Source organism: Lathamus discolor, chromosome 1 (genome assembly GCF_037157495.1).
Source record: "Lathamus discolor isolate bLatDis1 chromosome 1, bLatDis1.hap1, whole genome shotgun sequence".
Lineage (NCBI taxonomy): Eukaryota > Metazoa > Chordata > Aves > Psittaciformes > Psittacidae > Lathamus > Lathamus discolor.
In genome coordinates this window covers 15,851,966-15,858,238 of record NC_088884.1, presented here as the reverse complement: position 1 = coordinate 15,858,238, position 6,273 = coordinate 15,851,966, and positions in this window count along the sequence as shown.

Here is a 6,273-nt window from a genome sequence, read left to right as displayed (position 1 = left end):
TTTATTTTCTTCGGAGTCCTATCTTTAAAGATGAAAGTGTGAAAATCTCTCTCTCTTTCCCCAAGTCAAGGTTACTTCTAAAAATATAAGGCAAATTCCTGGTTTATCCTTACTCTTTGTGGGAAATTTCTTGTCACTGCCTGAAATGTCTGCAAAGATATCACATTAGAGGGAGAGCTAACTTCAAGAGTTCAATGTCTGGTTTTATCTGAAAAAAGAATCTGAGGCAGGGAAAGCTTACTGTCTACTCTTACTATATAGACTTTTTCCAACCAGGGGAAGCAGATTATTTTACAAATATCCCCATTTTTGTTACTGCAGTCTCTACAGTGCTGCCAATTGGATGGTTAGAAATCTGAGATTTCTCACAAAAAGACCATAGCATATAACGTGCTAGCGTTATCAGCCAACTAGTTAAATTGTTTATTGTTTTGCCTTGAAAAGATGAATAGGGAACCCATAGTATTTGGAAACTCTTTTGCAGTAATATAATCTGTTCTGACTTTTAACTTTGCAAAGATTGCATTTTTCTCTGTCAGTGTTTGATTTTCTGTCCTCAATTTAGGTTAAAGAGAGTATTGACAGTGACTTAGTGATTGTGTGAATGCAGGTTATCCCCTTATAATAATACTAATGGGTTTTTATATGCATATATATATATATATCAGAACTGCATTTTTTTTTTCTACTTGGCATTATGAAAACAGAACAAATTTTAAACAATGATCTGGATTTTACTGTGGGTCACAGAGACCAGTTGCAGTCATTGGACAAAGTTTCATTAAAAAATTCTGACAGTGCATACAAGCTATAACTAAGAGCAGAAAACAACTGAGGGCAGCCTTTGTCCTCACTCAGCCTTTATTACTGATATTTAACTTCAATCATATTGAATTTAGAGAGAAACTCTTGCTTAAGTGAAATGCTGCACTTTTTTTCACTACCTCTACATGCTTTGAGAATGAATTGCTCTTTCAAAATATGTCCCACAATATGCAGCAATGTTTTATTCTGAAGAATATAACCTTTAAAATCTTTCTTCTACCTCTTGTTCAGCACTTTTGACCATTCAACAATCAGCTAGAATAGTATTCTCTGCAAGGAGAGAATGTTTTTATGCCTTATAATAATAGATTTATTTAATAGCAGCAAAGTAATACATCTCACAGTCTCTGCTGAAGAAGTGCAGTTTTCTAGGACACTAGGGAATACACTGTTAGGAAGCCAAGTGGAACCAGATTTTATACTGCTCATCTTTAGCCCGTGCTTAAGACATAATTGTTTCTCAGTTGACACAGAAAGGTATATTCTCTATCCTTCCAGTTAAGACCAAGAAAGATCAGCTGGCCTGTACTAATAATAGATATGCCAAAAACATAGGCAGGTGCAAGTATTTTTTAATTAAAGGTCTGTTTGGTTATTGGTTTTGTTGCTCTGCTGTGTGTTTTAATTAAGTCCCAAGCCTGCTAACTCTGTGATGTTTTTACTATGCTGTTCAACAGAGAAGCTACCCCATGCAGATCTGTCTTATTCTCTACACATTCTTCCTCAGTTCTACCTGTTTTTTCCCCTGTTACTTGGTGTTTAAGGACACCTGGAAACCATTAGTCTTAACTCAACATTTGAATTGAAGACGAGGCTTTAGAGAAGGAGTGAATAGAGAAGTTATTCCATTAAAATGTTCTAAAATGACCTGTTGCTATTACAGTCTGAAAGAAAATCGTCTGTTGTCTGCCCCTAGGTATTTTTGGGCACCGTTTTGCAAGATGTAGAGGTAAAACAATATTATTTTCCATTATTTTCCATTAAAATATTTTCACACATAGAAACAGTTAGTGCAGTTCTTGTACGTATAACAATGCTTGCTGTGGTGTGACTCTATATAAGCTTTTGATAATATATTTGCATCATCATGAAAAGTTTGACCCAGTACAAATTGTCCAGACCTAACTCAGGTGAAGAACAGAGACAAACCTCTACCCCTCTGCACTGAAATAGGTGGATTGGAAATCTGTCCTGGGTTCAGCAGTAGCAGTCATTTTTCTCCTTCTTAGGAGCTAGTGCAGTGCTGGTAGATGAGGATTGGGTTAGGGATCAGCTATGCAAACTGGACATCTGTAAATTGATGGGTCCGGATGGAATGCACCCACGGGTGCTGAGGGAGCTGGCGGAGGTCATTGCTAGGCCACACTCCATCATCTTTGGTAAGTCGTGGGAAACGGGCGAGGTGCCTGAGGATTGGCGGATGGCAAAGGTCACACCAATCTATAAGAAGGGCAAGAAGGAGGACCCGGGTAATTATAGACCGGTCAGCCTTACCTCCATCCCTGGAAAGGTGATGGAACAACTTATTCTTGACTCCATCACTAGGCATATCAAGGATGAGGGGGTCATTAAGAACAGCCAACATGGTTTTATGAGGGGGAAGTCATGTATGACCAACCTTATAGCCTTCTATGAGGAAGTGACTAGGTGGAGGGATGATGGTAGAGCGGTAGATGTAGTTTTTCTTGATTTCAGTAAGGCATTTGATACTGTCTCCCACAGCATCCTCATAGATAAGCTAAGGAAGTGTGGGCTTGACGATCAAGTAGTGAGGTGGATCGAGAACTGGTTGAAAGGAAGAAGGCAGAGAGTTGTGGTCAATGGCGCAGAATCTAGCTGGAGGTCTGTGACTAGTGAAGTTCCTCAGGGGTCGGTGCTGGGACCGGTGCTGTTTAATATTTTCATCAATGACCTGGATGAGGGAACTGAGTGCACCCTCAGCAAGTTTGCTGATGACACAAAACTGGGAGGAGTGGCTGACACACCAGAGGACTGTGCTGCCATTCAGCGAGACCTGGACAGGCTGGAGAGTTGGGCGGGGAGAAACTTGATGAAATTTAACAAGGGCAAGTGTAGAGTCTTGCATCTGGGGAAGAACAACCCCATGTACCAGTACAGGTTGGGGGTTGACCTGCTGGAAAGTAGTGAAGGGGAAAGGGACCTGGGGGTCCTGGTGGATAGGAGGATGACCATGAGCCAGCAATGTGCTCTTGTGGCCAAGAAGGCAAATGGCATCTTAGGGTGCATTAGAAAGGGAGTGGTTAGTAGGTCAAGAGAGGTTCTCCTCCCCCTCTACTCAGCCTTGGTGAGGCCGCATCTGGAATATTGCGTCCAGTTCTGGGCCCCTCTGTTCAAGAAGGACAGGGAATTGCTTGAAGGAGTCCAGCGCAGAGCCACAAAGATGATTAAGGGAGTGGAACATCTCCCTTATGAGGAGAGGCTGAGGGAGTTGGGTCTCTTTAGCTTGCAAAAGAGGAGACTGAGGGGTGACCTCATCAATGTTTACAAATATGTGAAGGGTAGGTGTCAGGATGATGGAGCTAGGCTTTTTTCAGTGATATCCAGTGATAGGACAAGGGGCAATGGGTGTAAACTGGAGCATAGGAAGTTCCACGTTAACATCAGGAAGAACTTCTTTACTGTAAGAGTGACAGAGCACTGGAACAGGTTGCCCAGGGGGGTTGTGGAGTCTCCTACGCTGGAGATATTCAAGGCCCGCCTGGACAAGTTCCTGTGTGATGTACTGTAGGTTACCCTGCTCTTGCAGGGGGGTTGGACTAGATGATCTTTTGAGGTCCCTTCCAACCCTTGGGATTCTGTGATTCTGTGATTCTGTGCTTTGATCTTTTGGCCTCGGAACAGTGCTGATAATGCCGATGTTTTCAGTTGCTGCTCGAATGTTTGGTCTGGCCAAGGACTTTCTGAGTCTCATGATCTGCCAGGGAGGAGGGGAGGCTGGGAGGAAGCAGAGACAGGACACCTGACCCAAACTGACCAAAGAGGTATTCCATACCACAGCACGTCATGCCCAGGATGTAACCGAGAGTTACCCCGCAAGGGCTGGAACTGCAGGGTTGGACAAGGTATTGGTCGGTACTCGGCTGGGGGAAGTGGGGCGAGTTATCTGTTGGCTGGTGCTGAGGTGTTGTATTCTCTTCCCTTGTTATTTCCTTTATCATTATTATTATTGGTGGCAGCAGCAATGATTTGTGTGATACCTTAGTTACTAAACTGTTCTTATCTCAACCCATGGGAGTTGCATTCTTTTCAATTCTCCTCTCCATCCCTCCAGGAGCAGGGGGAGGTCAAGAAGGGGGGGAGTGAGTGAACAAGGTTTGTGCTTGGGTTTAAACCACGACAATTGCTTTCTGCAAGCGTGTGGCCTTCCTCTGTTCTCAGCTATGCTTGTTGGTCTCCACCTTTATAAATGCTAGCATTTCTTTCCTGTATAAAGGCAGAATCTTTTCCCTATATTATTTATTTCTTCTACAACATTTTTCTATTTCCTATTTTAACTGACCTCACTAAGTAGATGCTGCTTCTCTCACTAGATAACGCTGCGCAGTTGTACCTCTTAGACTAAACTATTAACCATATTGGTTCTCGATACCAATGTTTCCTTACACCCAGAAGTAAAGGATTTTAACTCAATGAATGAAAAGACAGTTACAGGTGCACAGAATAATCTGAGTTAATTAATGTTGCTAATATTACTCAACTAAAAAAAAAAAAAGAAAAAAATGTGTTTGTATACATCTTTGTTTTCAGAAACCCTGCTGCCCATCCTTCCTTCCTAAGCAGCCCTGGCATCGCATGAAGTGATTTGTTTGATGGCTTAGACAGAATGTCTATCCTACTACTCACTGAAGCCAATAGAAAGGGTCTCCTTAACTGAGCTAGTGCTCGACTGGGCCAAGACAAATCACTGTTTGGTTTCAGCAAGCATTAAGAAAACAAAAATTACAACAACAGCAATAATGACAACAACAACAAACCAATGGATCAAACCCCTCCTTAACCAAACTTTAACCTGTTTTCCTACAGTCTAGAAGCAATACTTCTTTGATTTTCAACTAGAAATGAACTCATTCTCAAAGCATGTCTTGGTCTGAGGTATGCCTTTCTTCTCCCTGAGCACATGCGCTGGGCAGCCCTCCTCCTGCTTGCACCTCTTACCTCTGAGATCCACCAGAGTCCATTGGGGAGTTACCTTCCCATTTACATTTGTCTATGCAGCTTTTTCTAAAGAAACGTGCAGAATGAGAAAGTAGAAATGGTTCTTCACAGAAACAGGTGTGACCATTAGGGTAACAGTGTCATAAATAAGTTCTCCTTGTTTGCAGGATTGCTACAGTGATATTTTCTTAGATTTTGTGTTGACAGAAGAAGTTGAGTTGCCTCTAGAGCAAGAAGCCTCGTTTTCCAAACTGTACCTAATTCATAGAGTAGAAAGCCAAAACATGCGTGTGGCAAATCATCTTTGCAGTTATGTGCAGAGCAGTAAGTGGGAGCAGGCAGAAGTGGTGATTATGGGAAGGACCCAAAATGGCCTGCAAGACCTGAGCCATTTGAAAATGTGAGTGAAGAACTAGGTTTCTAGCCTGTGCTGAGATCTTTGATGAGGCCACTAATGCTGTCAGTCTCTGATGTGGCTTGTTATATTTATTAGCTCATGCTGTGCCATTACACTATAATCTAGGCTTACCATTTGAGACAGATACGGGGGAAATAGGAGAGGTTAAATAATATGAAGGGAAATTGTGACATTTGAGTTCACGAACTTTGTACCGTAAAGACTGCATCTTTCCATGCAGGGGATGCCATAAAAGTAAAAGCCAAATGCTAACTGATTATTGAGGACAATTGAGAAGCCATAGTTTTATTTCGTGTCATGGGATGATGTCCTGCACTGAGGTTGAAAACCCTTTAAGCAGTGCACTGTGTTTCTTCCTCTTGTTTATAGCTGTGTGGCACAGGGTTTGTGTTTCACAGCCGGCTGCACAAGTTAATTCTGTGAGTTGGTTTTCTCTCCATTTGGCTGGATGATGCTAAATGCAGTCAAGCACTAGATGATTTCATAATCTAACTAGTGGTGAATTCAGTCATATTTACAATGGAGCATTTCATGTTCATCTCCAGTGTACTCACTTTAAGGTTTCGTAGCATTCCTGGTTCATTTAAGTTATGATGGTTAGTCCATAGCTAGAAAAAGCTAGCAGTCCTAGGATCTGGCCCACTGAGTTAACATGGTACGAAGCCAGGGCAGAATGTGGCATTGCCTTTTTATACCTGAAAATACAGTAAAAACATGGCCTTAAAAAGATGTGTAGGAATGGTTTACAATACAGAAAGTATTTACCTGATGAGTATACATCCTAATTAGAGATTTATTTATGTAATATGATAAATCTGTTGTGCAACATAAGTTGATAATCTAAAAATAGTTCC